The following is a 19,701-nucleotide window of genomic DNA, read 5'->3' on the forward strand; positions in this document are numbered from 1 at the left end:
CAAGAGTAACATCATTCAATTTGTAACTCAATATTTCATCAACAACGTTCATGTGTAGTAGACACACAGAAGACAGAAACCCTTGAAACTAAAAGGTGGATGGAATAACAGGGCTGACGTGAAGCCCAGCGCTGAAGGGCAAAAGACCGATGAAAACAATCAGTGTCCTGTGTCAATTCTGTTTTTAGGTACCTTTGCCTTCCTGCCTGACTCATGGATTTTATATTACCCATAAGCTGCCGTAACACTGAGATGTGAAATTGGGGGGATTTGAAATAAATGGAGCTAAATAGAACTTTTGGATGAAGAATCTCTGGTTTGTTCAGATCTGTTAAAGTAATAGGGGAAAGCACAAAAGGATCAAGGAAAAAAAGGCCCCAATCTTTGTTGGATGAGTGATAAAACAGCATTACTTGGGGAAAATTGGCCTGACCTTCACCTGCATGATGCTTCTGCTGCCTCAGTGATTCTTGCTTTGCTCTGATTAGGTAAAGATTGCCCCTTTCCCTGCAAGGAAAAGTCAAAGAACAAAAAGGGGAACAATTCTTGACTGAACTATAAAAGATTTATTTTTTTAATCACAGTTGGACTCATCCAAGACAGTTTCTAATCTTATATTTTTAGGCTTAAAGAAAACAAAACAAAACAAAAAAACCCTGCCTTTTAAAAGAAATTCTTTGGATCATTTTCTTTACAACCTCTAGTCTAGATCTCAACTCATATTTCTTGGATGTATTTTTTTAAAAAAAGAAAGAAACTCTTCCCACTTGAAATGATAGCTTTATCATTTCTTTTAGGCTCTCCACTAAGTTCTGCCAGAGAAGGACGGGCAGAGAGGAAACACAAGGCCTCCTCAACATCAGTTGGCGAGTTCCGCCAACGTTCCAAGTAAAGCTGAAACGATTTCCCACCCTCACGTCTCTGTGGATCCCTGCGGAAAGCAGAGCTCCATGGAACTATAATATTAAGTTGCAGACTCTGTCTGTTCATATAGACCAGAGCTTTTCTGTGACATTACTGTCAAACAGCCCCCTGTGTGACTAATATTTTTAACAGCATGCTATTTAAAATTTGACAAGGATATAATAATTCATTCTTCAGATAGTCAACATGCTATGAGAGTAAGTCATGTCTTTAAAGTATCTTTCAAAGGGGCTATTAAAAGTAGGTTAAATTTTTCCCCCTATAGCATGCAATTTCATTTTGGCTGTACCACTTCAACCACATAAAATTAAATTTTGACTTGAGAGTGACCTACTGAAAATTCAATGGAAAAATAAGGGGAAAGATTTAAATTACTGATTCAAAGGTAACTAACATGTCTGTCTGCAATTTAGCATACAGTTTGCTAAGCCCTCTGAGAATCTTATGTTTCTGGTAGTATTTTCCTCTTAGGATTCAGATTGTGTTTTTAATGGAAATGTTGTAAAATTTAATGGAATGTAATATCTTGTTGTGATATATAGACGTAAGGCAACACAGGAAAGAATTATCCATACGTATTTTCTGCCACAATCCTCCTCTCCATTCCTGGCCGCCTTCTAACCCATGATCCAACCACCCAGACCAACTACACATCCTCTACAATAAACTCTGCTCTTTTAACTCCTATGAAGTTGTTAACTGCTGACTCGCTGCTTTGAAATCCTTTTTTTCCCCCAATAATAGAAATGTATTCTAAATTATTATTAACAATATACTGATTTTGATGACTCCAATTTCAGAAGGGTATAAGGCAAGAGAAATTAATATGATTACCTTAATAAGAGTAGAATGTTCAGTGCCTAGAGAAAGAAGGCTTGAAGACGTTTACTGCAGAGCTATCTATAGCATATTCCACTGAGGTCAATGGGAATCACAAAAGTATTGTGTGATTTCACAGACAGAATTTTGGTATCTTTTATTTTGAGTTGTTATAATTACTAAATGTATTTTCTTTAAAATCTTGTGTATATATGTGTCTGTGTGTATATACACAAAAAAGTTTATATATACAGTTGAACGCTTGAAAGCTGTGTGGGTTACAGTTGCCGACCCACCACACAGTCAAAAATCCCTGTGAAGCTTTACTGTAGGACCTCCATGTCTGTGGTTCCACATCTAAGGATTCAATCAACCATGAATTGTGTAGTACTATAGTACATATATAGTGAAAAAAAATTGAGTATAAATGGACCCACGCCATCCAAACCCATGTTATTCAAAGATCACCTGTATAAAAAAGTGTATATATATATATATATATATATATATATATATATGCCAGGCAGGATAGGCTAGGTTATGCAGTGGTAACAAACAGCACTAAAATCTCAATAGTTTAACACAACCAAAATTAAATTTTTAATCAGGCAAGTCCACTGCAGCCTCCTGGGTCACTTTCTACAGCACCTGTATTCTACACGTTTACTTGTTGTCACAGTGTGCTTTGATCTCATGGCACACGTAATTTCCACAGTCATCTCTGCAGAAGACCAAGAAAAGAGTGCAAGTAATCAAAGGCTTCACCTAGCCCCCCTGCTCATATTTTATTGGCCAAAGCATTTCACATGGCTAAAACCCACCAGCAAGGGGACAAAGAAGTACAATTTTCCTATGGGACCCATAGAAGATGAGAACCAGAGATTGGTGATCAGTACTACTGTCTACCACAAATGCAGAAAATGTTCACAATCAAATGCCTTGCTTTTCTTTTATCTCCAAATTACTCTCAACTTCACTCTATGGTATATAATTATTGCTGAGAGCAAAGTGTACTAAAAAGTGTATTAAAAAGCCAAAACTCCCAGTGGTCATCCACAGATACCGTTTTATTTTACCATTATGTAAACAAAGAAGAACGTCATCCTTCAAGATCTCAAATGTTTTGGATATATATATATATATATATATATACACACACACACACACACACACACACACACACACACACACACACACATACATAACATAACTTCACAAAGCAGGAAAAGTATTAGAAAAAGTGAACCAAGTAAAAAGAATATGTTACAAAATCGCTCACAGGAACAATAACCTAAGTGGAATATGAGATAAAATGCTTTAAAAACAGGTTAACATTTTTCTTTTCTATTCTTTTATCGTGAAAATATATAGCCTATACCTGCCAATTTTAACTGCTTGGCAATTCTTCCAAGGATTTACTCAGGCCATGCATTTAATGACAAATGTGTGGGCATCATCTGAGATGGGAATTGAGATGCTCAAAACTGCAGTCAGTATCTCCTATTGCTTTATACTCCATCAAAGATGATGCAAGCTGACTTCAAAGGGAGCTCGGTACTTGCATCAACTCTGCAGGGGTGTTGAGTAAAATGAGGAATGAAAAACAGGAACACCATTATGTTTTGAATTTCAAGTCCTAAATCATTATTTCCTAGCTGTGCATGAGGTTACGTAGACAGAAAATAAAATGACAACTGGTCATGTCATTGGGATGATGATATAGGAGGATCGGGAAGCTTCAGAAGAGGAATTTTTTTTAAGTCACATTAGAAAATAAATCTCTCTCCCCTGGTGTTCAGATATTCCTAGGACATTTTTCAGTGATAGAGTGACACTCTAGTACCCCCATAATGCCCAGGTGCCTGCTGGGGATTGACCTGTTTCAGAACTCTTTTCTCAAGAGAAATAATGTGCTACCCCTGAAGATAATTAACTGTGAGGTATCCAGACAGTCACTTACCTCTGCCATTGGGCCTCCATTTCTAAACAGAAATTTGTATGGCTATTTGTCAGTAATGGAGAACTCGTTATTAACATTAGAAAGCTAAAAGTATGCAATTTTATTTTAAAAACACATTTATTTTGTCTTTCTAATGTGTGTACAGAATACCGTTTCTCACTTGGTGCTATATTCATGGCGTGGACTTAATGGCTTGAAAGAAATTCAGATGATCCATTCATTTAAAAAATAAGATCTTTGAAAGTGCCTAAGTATTTAGTTACAGTCAATTTCTAAAATAATATCCATGCTGAAATGTGTGTGTGTGTGTGTGTGTGTGTGTGTATTTATGTGTGTGCATATTTAGTGACAAAAGGCAAAATAATTTATAGGACTAATTCTGGGTGCATATTTAAACAAGACAATTCATATTTACTTGAAAAGCAAGAATGCCTCTGGATTTAGTTAAGTATCTCAGTATAGTAATATGTGATTTATAATGTTCCTGGAAGTGTTTTTTACAGCATTACTTTTGAAAAATAAATGAGGAAATTCTTAGCCAAGGCTGTACTTAAATTATGGTTTTATGATTTGTCATGAAGCACTAGAAAGTCACGAAAGGCAAAATGAAGCTGGAACTCATTGTGTTTCTCATAGTATCATTAGAAGAGAAGCAGTCTTTACCATAAGAACATGGCCAGTATTTTTGAACCAAACTTTTACACTAGTTGACCTTTAAAAATTCATTACATTCCACTCTCGCCACTGTTATTCAACATAGTTTTGGAAGTCCTAGCCATGGCAATCAGAGAAGAAAAAGAAATAAAAGGAATACAAATTGGAAAAGAAGAAGTTAAACTGTCACTGTTTGCAGATGACATATACATAGTGTTTCTATACATAGAAAATACATATTTCTATACATAGAAGATCCTAAAGATGCCACCAGAAAACTACCAGAACTAGTCAATGAATTTGGTAAGGTTGCAGGATACAAAATTAATGCACAGGAATCTCCAGCATTCCTATACTAATAATGAAAAATCAGAAGGAGAAATTAAGGAAACAATCCCATTTACTGTCACAACAAAAAGATAAAATACCTAGGAATAAACCTACCTAAGGAGGCAAAAGACTTGTACTCAGAAAACTATAAAACACTGATGAAAGAAATCAAAGATGACATAAACAGATGGAGAAATATACCATATTGGAAGAATCAATATTGTGAAAATGACTATACTACCCAAAGCAATCTACAGATTCAGTGCAATCCCTATCAAATTACCAACGGCATTCTTCACAGAATTAGGACAAAAAATTTTACAATTAGTATGGAAACACAAAAGACCCCGAATAGCCAAAGCAATCTTTAGGAAAAAACCCAGAGCTGGAGGAATCAGGCTCCCTGACTTCAAACTATACACAAACCTACAGTAATCAAGAGAGTATGGTACTGGCACAAAAATAAAAATATAGATCAATGGTACAGGATAGAAAGCCCAGAGATAAACCCACACACATACGGCCACCTAATTTATGACAAAGGAGGCAAGAGCATACAATGCAGAAAAGACAGCCTCTTCAATAAGTGGTGCTGGGAAAACTGGACAGCTACATGTAAAAGAATGAGATTAGAACACTCCCTAACACGATACACAAAAATAAACTCCAGATGGATTAAAAACCTAAATGTAAGACCAGACACTATAAAACTCTTAGAGGAAAACATAGGAAAAACACTCTTTGACATAAACCACAGCAGGATATTTTTTGACCCACCTCCTAGACTAATGGAAATAAAAACAAAAATAAACAAATGGGACCTAATGAAACTTCAAAGCTTTTGCACAGCAAAGGAAACCATAAACAAGACAAAAAGATAACCCTCAGAATGGGAGAAAATATTTGCAAATGAAACAGTGGACAAAGGATCAATCTCCAAAATATACAAACAGCCCAGGGAGCTCAATATCAAAAAAACAAACAATTCAATTAAAAAATCGGCAGAAGACCTAAATAGACATTTCACCAAAGAAGGCATACAGATGGTCAAGAGGCACATGAAAGGATGCTCAACATCACTAATTATTAGAGAAATGCAAATCAAAACTACAATGAGGTATCACCTCACACCGGTCAGAATGGCCATTGTCAAAAAATCTAGCCCACGTGCAGCAGCAAAGACCCAATGCAGCCAAAAATAAATTAATTAATTAAAAAAAATCTAGAAACAATAAATGCTGGAAAGGGTGTGGTGAAAAGGGAACCCTCCTGCACTTTTGGTGGGAGTGTAAATTGATACAACCACTATGGAGAACAGTATGGAGGTTACTTAAAAAACTAAAAATAGAACTACCATATGACCCAGCAATCCCACTACTGGGAATATACCCTGAGAAAACCATAATTCAGAAAGAGACATGTACCACAATGTTCACTGCAGCACTATTTACAATAGCCAGGAGATGGAAACACCCTAAATGTCCATTGACAGATGAATGGATAAAGAAGATGTGGCACATATATACAATGGAATATTACTCAGCCAGGAAAAGAAATGAAATTGAGTTACTTGTAGTGAGGTGGATGAACCTCGAGTCTGTCATACAGAGTGAAGTAAGTCAGAAAAAGAAAAACAAATACCATATGCTAACACATATATATGGAATCTAAAAAGAAAACCAATGGTACTGATGAACCTAGTGGCAGGGCAGGAATAAAGAAGCAGACATAGAGAATGGATTTGGGGACACAGTGTTGGGGAGGAGGAAGCTGGGGCGAAGTGAGAGTAGCATCAACATATATACACTACCAAATGTAACATAGTTGGCTGGTGGGAAGCAGCAGCATAGCACAGGGAGATCAGCTCGGTGCTTTGCGATGACCTAGAGGGGTGGGATAGGGAGGGTGGGAGGGAGGCTCAAGAGGGAGGGGATATGGAGATATATTTATGCATATGGTTGATTCACTTCATTGTACAACAGAAACTAACACAGTATTGTGAAGCAATTATACTCCAATAAAGATCTATTAAAAAAATGAAAAAATATTCATTACATGAGAGCCATTTGTACATTCTACAGGTATGAAAACACACACACACACACACACACACACACATATAGAATCAAATGATCATCTTGATGAAGCAGGATAAGAAATCTTGGTAGTACTTCTTAGACTCATATATCATTTTTCCAGAGTGACTTCTGCCATGATTCCATTGAAGTATTTAGTGTTTTCTTCACTGATATTACTAAAAGATCCCTTTTCACCATAGTTACTGACCTGTATCTTTAGCTCCTTATATACCTTTATTGTTATGAATATGACAGTTTTTAGGTCAGTGGTTTCCAAAGTAGGATACCTATAACTTAGAATCTGTGCAACTCAACTTTTTTAGGTAAAAATATATATAAATAGAAATTCGACTTTATTATTTTTAGTTTTGTTTATACTTTATAAAATATATAGTATATTACATATTAAAGTACATGTATTTTAATCTTTTAAAATAACTATGTTGGGAGTACACACTTAAACATTTATAATGAAAAGAATGTACAAATAAAAATGTTTAGATCACTAGTCCAGATATCATTAAGTTTTGCAAAGCTTAAAAAATAAATATAATGATATATTTATTATACTTTAAATGACCAAATACCAGATGGATTTTCACATTAATACAGAATGTACTTAGATTGTCAATGGAAAAATTACTGGCATCAAATATTGATATTTTTGTCAGAGGCTAATCATGATATCACTTAGGAACTATTCTAATGGGCAAGACCCACACTTTTCAGATATACTCGATTTTGTTTGATACAGTATTTATTTCCTAATGTAAAGTGCCTGATCTATGAAATTAGATTAAAATTTTGATACAGGAAATTGATTTTACATATAAAATTTTTGACTAATAATTTGAAAGTCAAGTACTTCTAAATATCACTAATATCTTACTGATTGACTACCTTCTGTCTCTATGTGTCAACATAAGATGGTGAGTGTAGAGTAACAGTGTCATTGAAAGGGGGCTTTCCTAATCCAGAAATATTGGGATTTGGTATGTGCCACTTAACATTTCATCTTTGTACCTGTAAGATTTCATATAGCGTTACTCCAGCTTCATCTATCAATGTTGATAGTAACAGAATGGGGAACTACGATCCCACAAACTGCACGGTGTGCACGCCCCCCCCCAAAAAAACTATATATATATTTTACAATGAGTACTGGAGTTTGATCAATCATCAAAGTAAGAGCTTATTAACCTCACTGCCCCTATCCACCCCCACCTTCCAAGACCCTTCCATGGAGACAGAAACGATCCCCAAGCAATTTGGGCATTAACTCAACAGATATTTATCGAGAACCTACTGTGTTCCTGGCACTATTCTGTCTATAAGAGGTATACCAGTGGGGAAAAAAAAGACAAAAACCCGCTCCTGCACTGCTACTGCAATCTATTTGATACGAGAGCAGCTCCCCATAAAAATCTATACCTTAAATGCCGGAAAATATTCAAACACCACAGCTATGTTTCACTACTGCTTAAGATGACCAGTGTCAGAGACTACCATAAAATCCATTTGAGATCCTAAAGCTTAACTTAGCTTTTCTACACTCTATGTAGTTTGGCGTTTAGACTGAGAATTGGCTCGCGTCTTGGCAGTAATACTACCACTAAGCTTCCAGTCTGCCTCACAGGTTACAATTTAATAAGAAAAATAAATGACAGCAGATGTTATACACAGTTACATTAGGAGAATTGCACACATCTAGTTCTAATCAAGCCATTTTTCACCCAGCTGAAGGTAAGAGAAGTTACTTTTAAAGGGTTCTGAATCAATGGGAAAATATTTGCTGAAGCCATGACCCCATCGGAGATAACCTGACTACTCCTGGGGGAAAACATTTTCTAAATGTTCCCACAATTTGATATACTATTCTTGAAGAATAGTGTGAATTATGAAAGGATATATTCTGGTTGGTAAGAAGATGGATGGAACTTCTTTATATATTATTTCATTTTCATGCATTTATTTAATAAACATTCTTTGAGCACATTATAGGAAAGAATTGTTGTGAGCGGTAATGCTCAGGGTCCTTGAGGTCCACAGAACTTAATATCGACTTGGAAAGAGACCTTATAGACCCAGGGAAAGTTAGATAATAAAATAATCAAGCAAGATTAAAAGTCAAAGTCTGATGAAGTTGCCAATTTTGGATATGAAGCTATGTGACCTTGGGAAAGTTAATCTCACTGATTAAGAGAACAATTGTTACCATCATAGGTTCAAAAGAAGCAGCTGTCATTATTGGATTATGAGACATGTTTGCTCTTAATTATATAATCACCCTGAGCTGATATGAACAGTCTTTTCTCAGATCCCTGTACCACCTCAAGTTGGCTGTTCCAAAATGAAAATTTATTTTTTCTTTCTTCTCTTCCTTCACTTGCTTCCAGAGTGTTACTTTGTGCTTGCTGTGAGCGGGGCAAATGCAGGGAGTACCATTATTCATCCAGCGTGGCATTCCCTGTGCCAGCATCCAATTCTCTTACTACCCCTGACTGTCAGGGCACCCACTGATTGTGCATGGAATCTCCAGCCTTCCTGCCTAATGATCGCTGTTTGTAATAGACAATTCAAACAACAGATGGAGACTCTGATGCTCTATTTTCAACCCATTACATTGAAGAAAACCCACAGTGGTGGATCTCTAGTAGAGAGGAGATTGAATAGGTTATGTATTTAACAAACCAAGGTTATCACTGTAGCAGGATAATATCCTGTGAAACCACCCCCATTCCCTCCCATACCCCAAATTTCTTGTATCGGCATCAATATAGAAACAATCAATTGAGGAAACTCTTAGGTTTTTATTTTTACATTCATAGTCAGCTCAGTTCCTTTCAAATGTTATTTTGACACAGAATGGACAAGAAAGGAAAACCTTTCATAGTTCAAGTATTTCAGCTTCTCAGATTTTTCAGAACTCAGTCCTCATCTATAACTGGCTGGATTACAGATACCAGAAAGAACTGGCCTTTATCAAGTCATTCCCAAACTTACCTTCTCCCTATGGGATATGGAGATAATATGACAGACCCTTTCATTTGTCCCCTGCCCCTCCCCACAACACACATTGTTTCCATATGGATGCCCAGCTCAACTACATTTCCCCACCTCCCTTGTGACTAGGTATGGACAAAAGATTCATTTCTCACCAGTGAAATGTGAAAAGGAAAGTGAGGTGTGCAACTTCTGCTTAAAAGGCACTAGCCCTGGACATGTGCTCCTTTTTCCTTGCCATTTGGATGAAAATAAATGAAGATGGCTGGAGTAATCTTTGAAGTCATATGTAGAAGATAGATTTCTAGAGCTTTGAATGTAGCCCAGTGACAACCATGCTTGGCTGTTCACGAGAATCACCTGGGAAGTTTATAAAACGAAACAGTGGCTGAGCTTCAACCACAGGATTCTGATTTAATTATTTGGTTTGGGGCCCAGGAACTATTATTATTATGTCATTGTTGTTACGGATCTCCTGGTGTTTCTAAGGTGACAACACTGAAGGAGCCCAGTGCAGTAAATGGTTACGACCTGATATGCCCTTCCCAGCTCATTCTTTCCCTTAAGATGGAGACTCCACTGCCCTCAAACACAAGACCCATCAAATTTATGCCTAAGAAGTAACGATTTTCCACTTGTTCAGCTTAATTGAGATAGAGAGAGTCTATGGAAAGGAATCAGAGTTATCCATTTAAAGCAAACGAAACAAAGAAACTTACTTGCCTCTCCCAAGTCTCTGCTTCCACTCCTGCCCAAGCAGCCAGAAAGATCCCTTAAAATGAGAAATAAGATCATGTCAAAGCCCTGCAGTGGCTCTCCATTTTAATCAGAATAAAAGCCAAAGTTTTTACAACGTCTTACCAGACCTCATACACTATGGTCCCTCTGAGATCAACACCTACTTCTCTTCCCTTTGCGCACTCTGCTCCAGGTCTACTGGCCTTTTTGTGGTTCTTGGAACACATCACATACTCTTCACCTCAGGGCCATTACATAGACTCTACCTAGGTCTAGAATACTCTTTTCTAAATAACCAAGTGGCTAATTTCCTCACTTCCTTCAAGTACTTGCTCAAATGTCAACTTTTCAACGAGGTGTACTTTGGCCATTCTACTTAAAATTGCAATTTTCCCACCCCTCTACACTCTCAAATTTCCTTTTGCTACTCTCTTTTTTTTTTTTTTTTTTTTTGCGGTACGCGGGCCTCTCACAGTTGTGGCCTCTCCCGTTGCGGAGCACAGGCTCCAGACGCACAGTCTCAGCGGCCATGGCTCACGGGCCCAGTTACTCCACGGCATGTGGGATCTTCCTGGACCAGGGCACGAACCCGCGTCCCCTGCATCGGCAGGCAGACTCTCAACCATTGCGCCACCAGGGAAGCCCTGCTACTCTCTTTTTGTTTTCACTTGGAAATTATTACATTGTTACGAACTACACAATTTCTTATTTATGATGCTTACTCTCACTGTCATTTTACCCCCACTAGAATGGAAGCTCCATAAGAATAAGGATATTTTGTTGTCTAACTTGTTCATTCCTATATCCCAAACCCCTACAACAACATAGTGTAAGTACTCAAAAACTGAATGAATGGATGAATGAACTAAAATATCTAAATTATTCTAGAAGAGATTTATTGAATATCTACTATGGAGAGAACAAAGAAATAGAAATTGTTTCTGTCCCCAAGGATTTCAAAGAAGGGTACACAAATTTGATTTTGGATATAAAGAGCATGGTGTCAATATTGTGTGATTTGCAGACTTCCAAGCAGAACTCTCACTACAAAATACTTTTTTACACACACACCTGTGGATGCACACACACTTACACACAGACATACACATTGGCTTAATGCCTCCATTGGATTCCAAAGACACAGGCCTTTGTAAGCTGATGCTTAAAGGAAATTATAATTGATAGAAGAGAGTATAGTGCTAGTAAAAGTGGAATCAGTGAATGATAACTCTGGGAATGGAAGAGGCAGAGTCTCAGGGAAAGGAAGAGCAAGGTCTAGAGAAAATTTGTTTGCTTCACAATATTGCCTAGAAATGACCCTGATTAAACAATGAGTTGACACTATTTTAGTCAACTGAAGAAGGTTAGAAATCTGCTATAGCAAAGTGCCCACATAGTGGGGACTCAATAAATATTTACTTTAAATAAATGGATGAATGAAGAGTAAGCAGCATGATTTATGATTGTCTTTTCATCATTTACCTTTCCCTACAAAATAAGGTCTTCTTATTTAGATTAATATGCTCACTTTCAGATTAATACGCTCTTCCTCTCCCCACAAAATGGCTGTTAGGTAAAAGGATAAAACAAATGTTTCGGCATAAAAACTATGCAAGATATCTTTTGAAATCTGTGCAGTATCTTCCATCTGTACCTGCTGTGCATAATTTCAGAATCCACTGCTTTCATCAAGTAAAGAAAACCCGTTTGCTCTTTCATCTGTGCGTCATATCACACTAATTTTCATCAAAACCAGCCAAACCTTTATGAGCTACCAGTCCCCAGGCTTCCTGGAAGGCTCCCCTGTCTGCTTCTGGTATAAGCAGAGTTAGGCCCTGAAGTCTGAACTGTGGAAAATTTCAGTTGTTTCTGTAAGCTATGGTAAGTCCTGTGTTTATATCAGGAAAATTGACTATTGATCATTATTTTCCTAAAGAGAGAGGCTCATGAATTTCACATGCTCATGCCTTTTTTGGTCTTTAATGTCCTTATTCCAAACCTGACATCTTCTGTATGCATCAGGGAGACCTAATCTTAAGTACAAAGTAATAGGTTCTTTCCAAAGTATAACTTGTGCTTCTTGAGGTTCTATCAGTCAGGGGCTACTATGATAGGTAGGTCATATTACTGAAAAAATAAATACATTTATCCAAGTATGCATCCTCCCTATTTTTTAGGAAATTCTCACTCTCCCTTCAAAAATCCCCATTCATTTATTTGTGGAGTTCCTCAAGAGCTGTCTCCTATGTCTCAGCTGGCATTATGATCTGTTCTTGCTTAAATTCAAACACTGATTCATGCTCTGTTGCCAAGGATGCTGAAAGTGACAAAGCTGCTCCAGAAGTTGGTGATGATTGCCAAGGTCTACATGAAAGTTGCCAATATTTATTGCTGCGAGTACTGCCTCTACAAAATGAAAATAGCTATGGTTTGGGCACAGAGTCCCATCACTAAGAAAGCCTTGGACACTAAGTCCCAGGGCCAAAGAAGCTACTAATAATAAACCAATCTTATGCCAAGCCCGCATTATGTATTCTATAACTTTTCTTGTTCTGAAACAATGACAGGTTTCATGACAAAGTAACATCAATCACTTTTTCCCTCCTTTTAAATTTCAGTGCATTAAATGCTTTGAGTTTCATGCTCTCAAAATGTTAAAAAGTTTAAGGTTACAGCCTCTATTCATTGCTGTTCTGGCTAATGCGACTTCATGGACAAAGGTATGTATATTGCAGAAAAAAGAAATAGATGAGGAAACCAACTGGGGTAGTCAGTAAAGGAAGACAGTGTAAACTAAATACCTTAATTTTTCACTGCCTTCCATGACAAATCCATTGTATGCTTGGTCTCTTTCTTCCCACAATATGAATTCCTTCTAAAGGGACTTCACAAATCCCTGAAAAGTTTAACGCCCTGGCAGTTCTGCCCTCAAGTCTCCTCAGTTACTCCTATATGCATTAATTCATAAGAGATAAGATACCATCACATCACCTCCTCTCCACTATGTAAAAAGGGCTTTACATTCTACAGATTTCACTTATAGAGTCTCAATCAAATATGGGATTATTATATGGCAGCTACAGTGACAAAAAAATTCTCAGGCATAATTTAATATTGGTTATACATTGGGAATTATAATTTAACTATCCTTCACAAAAAGAGAACAATCCTATCAGTGCCATCATCTTCAAGCTAAAAAGAATAGACTTTAGTGCATTCTTATTGGTAAAATGAAGGAAACGTACAGAAATCTGAACACTAAGAAAGAAAATTGTGGATTTGGAGAAGAGAGAATGGGAGATCAAGCTTAATATTACAGGTATTCCAGAGTGGAAAAAAAAAAAAGGGAGACACACAAACTAATTAATAATGTAATAAAAGAAAACATTCCCAAGCTAAAGAAATACTTCATCCTGTAGATTAAAAGCTACCAATAAGTTTAAAATGAATGATTTATAATCACGTGTACTTTCATAAAAGTACAAATGCCTGAGCTCAATCCCTGAAGATTCTGATCAGCTGGGACTGAGGTGGTACCTCGACAATTGTACTTTAAAAATTCCTCAGATGTGATTCTGATAAACAACCCTAGGTTGAAAATGATTCTTCAAAGCATACTCTTTATAGATAAGAATACATATCTAGATAGTTTCTCAAGGAAATAAAAGAAGTGGAGGAAAGAGTGATGGGGGAGGAAAGGAAGAAAGGAAGGAAGGAAAGAAGGAAGGGAGGAAGGAAGGAAGGAAGGGAGGGAGGGAAGAAGAAAGAAAGAAAGGAAGATGTTTTAAAAGTCAGGATGAGAGTAGGTAAGGGTGGTTTTAAATTAGTGAAACCCTTATCTATTTTAATATGAGGTTAATAGATATTGTACAAAATTAATAAATAGCAGTATAGTCATATCATTTAGAGAATAAAACTGATCACTTTAAAACAGTTACCATTGTTATAAGTGGTTTCCTCTGCAGACTAAGACTTTTGATGTGAAGAAGGGTAGGCAAATATAAGACCGTACACAATATTTTTTTATTCCCATGCATTATTTTCAAATACAATGATAAAACTTAAAAATAACAACATTTGTTGTTTATAATAATTACTAACATTTATTGAATATTTATTATCTCCATGTTACTACTATACTAAACATTTTAACTGCATTATGTAATTAAATATTACCTTTATGTAATTTAAAAACCCTATGCAGTAGGTAAAATTATACCTATTTTCCACTGGAAGAAACTGAGGCTTAACAAAGTTAAGTAACTTGCCTAAGATCACAGAACTGGCAAGGGAAGCATGTGTCTAACTTCCAAGTCCACACTCTCAACTGCTTTGACAAACTCTAAAGAACATACATGCAATTATTACAAAGGAGACTCTAAATAGAGTATACATTTATTAATTGATTCAATATACAATAATTCATATTTTAACATTTAGATCCCCTGTAGCTATTACAAAAATTTCTCTATGAAACTTGGATCAAAAAAATATCAGTTTTCTTTTTTAAATCAATTAAATCTTTTCCAAGACCCCACCTGCCAGGATGGAAGAAATTCAGCAATAATCATGCTTGAAAGGGCCCTCCTTTCTTTCTAGGGTCGTGGCAGAATTATAAGATGGCGCTCATTTTGGCGAGGGGACGCGGGGCTCGCGGGCCACCGTGGTGGCCATCACAGCCATTGTTCTTCCTAATATCCGGATTCGAGGACTCTTGTCTGGGCTAACTCAGACATAACCCGCAGTGATTTACCTGAGTGACTACAGACTCCCTGATGTCAGGGCCAGAGTGCTTTCACTAGCAACCCTGGTCAAACCTCCTGCTGAAACCTCCTGGCAAATTTTCCTCACCTACTCTGCTCCAAGTTCAGTGATTCCTCAGCATCCTTCTTGGGATCTGGAGGGTGTATTTCTGCTTCTTCCATCCCTAGGATCCCCTTTTACCAGACAATCCTGCTTAAACATTATCTCACTAAGAGAGATATTTTCTGATATTCTTAATGACTTTGAGTCAAGATAACCCCAAATGTTGAAATGTTGTCTATCTTTAGATAAAAGGTTAAAAGGGAATATCTGAAGCTGCGAGAACAGAATACAGATGAGTGTCTCAATAAACTATTCTGCCTGAATAAAACTAAAAGGAAAGTTAAGCTCAACTTTATTACTGACCTTTCTAAGAATAATAAGATCTAAGGGGATATTTATAAGTATGTATAGATATAGATACACACACTCATATATATACATATATATTCACACACAAACACACACACACACACATTTCAAACAGGCCAAAATAGAAAGAATAGCATAATGAACCTCTAGGACCCCATTACTCAACTTCCAACAATTATCCACTTATGGTTTCAACTATATGCCACTCATCTCCCCACCTGGAATTACTGAAAAGTACCCAGAAATCCTGGTATTTCATCTATATTTTATTATGCATCTCTAAAACATAGTCTATTTTCATTAACTTTACCACAAAACATTATCATACCTTTAAAAAATATTCATTTCATAATATGGTGAAACATTCAGTCAATGAAATTGAATTTTTAAGAACATTAAGCTAAAGCAATGTTATCAAGAATTCCTTCCAGAGTTAATGTATTAATGCTCATGATGATTTTCCACAATTATTAAGAAGCTCTTTCTTATCAACATATTTATCATATTTTAAGAGTATTTTGAGAAAAGCTTTTACTTCAATTTTACACTTTTAGAACTAATATGCTGACTACTAGCCTTCACTTTGTTCAAGTTGTATTGATTTTCTTCAGTAGGGCTTCCCTGGTGGCACAGTGGTTGAGAGTCCGCCTGTCGATGCAGAGGAACACGGGTTCGTGCCCCGGTTCGGGAAGATCCCACATGCCGCGGAGCGGCTGGGCCCGTGAGCCATGGCCGCTGAGCCTGCGCGTCTGGAGCCTGTGCTCCGCAACGGGAGAGGCCACAACAGTGAGAGGCCCGCGTACCGCAAAAATGAACACTTTAGGGAAGGCGTCATTTTTGCGTTTCTCTAGACAGTCTGAAAGCTGCAGCAACATTATTGAGAGACTGTCAAATATCAAACACCAGCTCTTCTTTGGAAAAACAAAAATTTAGGTGATTTTGCCTTCTTGATTTGTTCAGTGCAAAGAGCTTACTTCCTCATCTCCTTCTCTGCTGGCCTCCTCTGTTCCCCCATCTCGCAAAAAAAAGAAAAAAAAACCTAATTATTAATCTTTGACATTAAGAAGAAATGTAGAAAATCGGTTCTTCAAGAGGAACCAAATATTACACCAAAATTAACATATAATGAACTGAATTATGGAGTAAATATCTATCCAAACATTCCCCTAGGACAGGATTTGGCAAACTCCAACCTACTGGCCAAGTCCAAGCCAAGGCCTGTTTTTGTTTTACACATCTCACCAGCTACGAATGGTTTTTACATTTCCAAATGGTTGAAACAAAATTGAAAGAAGAATAATATTTTGCAACATGTGAAATTGTATGGAATTTAAACTTGCCCATCAGTAAAATTTTATTGGCACAGAGTCATACTCTTTCATGTATATATTGTCTAGGAGTGCCTTTGTACTGTAACGACACAGTTATAGTTGCAACAGAGCTGAGATGCCCTTAGAGCCTACATTATTTACTACCTGGACCTTTGTAGGAAACATTGCCATCCCTTGCTTTAGGACAATGAAAACTTTCTAAGTATCAATTTTTAGCAATTGTTAATGAAAAATAAACACTGTCCAGTTATAGAGCTCTTACTGACATCATCACGATTCCTAGGCAAAAAACTTACCAAAGGTTACAATGCAAACAGAATCACAGATATTTATGCATGTACACGCATCCACACAAAATATTAAGAAGACAAATGCATTAAGCAAATAGTTCATATTTGTTTTGCTAATATTTAGATATGTACTGGATATGCTTCAAGTCTGCTGGGTTGGGGACATTATCTCCCACAGTTTTGTTATTTTCAGTAAAGAAACAATTGCATCTGTAGGAAGAAAAGTATACTCTGTTACAGCTGTATCAACAGAATATTCTTTTGTTTTGGAATGCAGCTGACATTGCATGTCAAGTTTAACATACTTGGCCAATGATGCAAAATATGACCTCCATTGCCCATGAGCGTAAGTTTGGAAGACTTCCCCTGAACAAGTTTTTCTTTGGGAGGAAGGAGGCTGGAGGGTATAATTATGGTTCTTTAACTTATGGTTCTATAATTTATTTAGTTTACTTAATTTTTGATTCTATAAAGTATTTTATTAAACAAAATAGTGTTCAATCTTCTAAACATATTTTTCTTATATGGAATTATGTGAACACTAGAGATTTGTTTAAATTAAGTACTAATCACTACCCATGCTGAGTGTGAGGGAAAATGTCTGAGAATTGTTATCTGTTGAAATAAGAATATTTCTCTATGCAACCACTTATCCAAACAAGCATTGTATTAGCTTTTAGCATTCATAAATTCTCTTAGTGAACAATAAATAATAATAATAATGTTCCCGTGTTTCAAATGTGTTCTTTCTTTTTAACATCTTTATTGGAATATAATTGCTTTACAATGGTGTGTTACTTTCTGCTTTATAACAAAGTGAATCAGTTATACATATACGTATGTTCCCATATCTCTTCCCTCTTGCATCTCCCTCCCTCCCACCCTCCCTATCCCACCCCTCTAGGTGGTCACAAACCACCGAGCTGATCTCCCTGTGCTATGCATCTGCTTCCCACTAGCTACATATTTTACATTTGGTAGTGTATATATGTCCATGCCACTCTCACTTTGCCACAGCTTACCCTTCTCCTTCCCCATATCCTCAAGTCCATTCTCTAGGAGGTCTGTGTCTTTATTCCCGTCTTACCCCTAGGTTCTTCAGGAACTTATTTTTTTTCTTAGATTCCATATATATGTGTTAGCATATGGTATTTGTTTTTCTCTTTCTGACTTACTTCACTCTGTATGACAGACTCTAGGTTCATCCACCTCACTACAAATGACTCAATTTCATTTCTTTTTATGGCTGAGTAATATTCCATTGTATATATGTGCCACATTTTCTTTATCCATTCATCCGATGATGGACACTTAGGTTGCTTCCATCCCCGGGCTATTGTAAATAGAGCTGCAATGACCATTTTGGTACATGAGTCTTTTTGAATTATGGTTTTCTCAAGGTATATGCCCAGTAGTGGTACTGCTGAGTCGTATGGTAATTCTATTTTTAGTTTTTTAAGGAACCTCCATACTGTTCTCCATAATGGTTGTATCAATTTGAATTCCCACCAACAGTGCAAGAGTGTTCCCTTTTCTCCACACCCTCTCCAGCATTTATTGTTTCTAGATTTTTTGATGATGGCCATTCTGACTGGTATAAGATGATATCTCATTGGAGTTTTGATCTGCATTTCTCTAATGATTAATGATGTTGAGCATTCTTTCATGTGTTTGCTGGAAATCTGTATATGTTCTTTGGAGAAATGTCTGTTTAGGTCTTCTGCCCATTTTTGGACTGGGTGTTTTGCTTTTTTGATATTGAGATGCATGTGCTCCTTGTAAATTTTGGAGATTAATCCTTTGTCAGTTGCTTCATTTGCAAATATTTTCTCCCATTCTGAGGGTTGTCTTTTGGTCTTGTTTACGGTTTCCTTTGCTGTGCAAAAGCTTTTAAGTTTCATTAGGCCCCATTTGTTTATTTTTGTTTTTATTTCCATTTCTCTAGGAGGTGGGTCAAAAAGGATCTTGCTGTGATTTACGTCATAGAGTGTTCTCCCTATGTTTTCCTCTAAAAGTTTGATAGTGTCTGGCCTTATATTTAGGTTTGTTTTTTTTGTTTGTTTTTTCTTTTGTGGTATGCGGGCCTCTCACTGTTGTGGCCTCTCCCACTGTGGAACACAGGCTCCAGATGCACAGGCTCAGTAGCCATGGCTCATGGGCCTAGCTGCTCCACAACATATGGGATCTTCCTAGACTGGGGCATGAACCTGTATCCTCTGCATTGGCAGGCGAACTCTCAAGCACTGTGCCACCAGGGAAGCCCAATTTAGGTCTTTAATCCATTTTGAGTTCATTTTTGTGTATGGTGTGAGACAGTGTTCTAATTTCATACTTTTACATGTAGTTGTCCAGTTTTCCCAGCACCACTTATTGAAGAGGCTGTCCTTTCTCCACTGTAT

General features: G+C 36.9%; 1 long non-coding RNA gene across 1 annotated transcript in view; it reads right to left on the reverse strand.

Annotated features, from left to right (window-relative positions):
• The window catches only part of LOC309823268, a 121,226-nt gene that overhangs the window by 22,946 nt on the left and 78,579 nt on the right, over window positions 1-19,701 (reverse strand). Inside the window, exon 3 of the long non-coding RNA XR_014296815.1 lies at window positions 10,488-10,540. This is a non-coding gene — a long non-coding RNA (uncharacterized lncRNA). The remainder of the gene's footprint in view (window positions 1-10,487; window positions 10,541-19,701) is intronic.

Source organism: Grampus griseus (assembly GCF_964374135.1).
Source record: "Grampus griseus genome assembly, chromosome: 5".
NCBI classification, from domain to species: domain Eukaryota; kingdom Metazoa; phylum Chordata; class Mammalia; order Artiodactyla; family Delphinidae; genus Grampus; species Grampus griseus.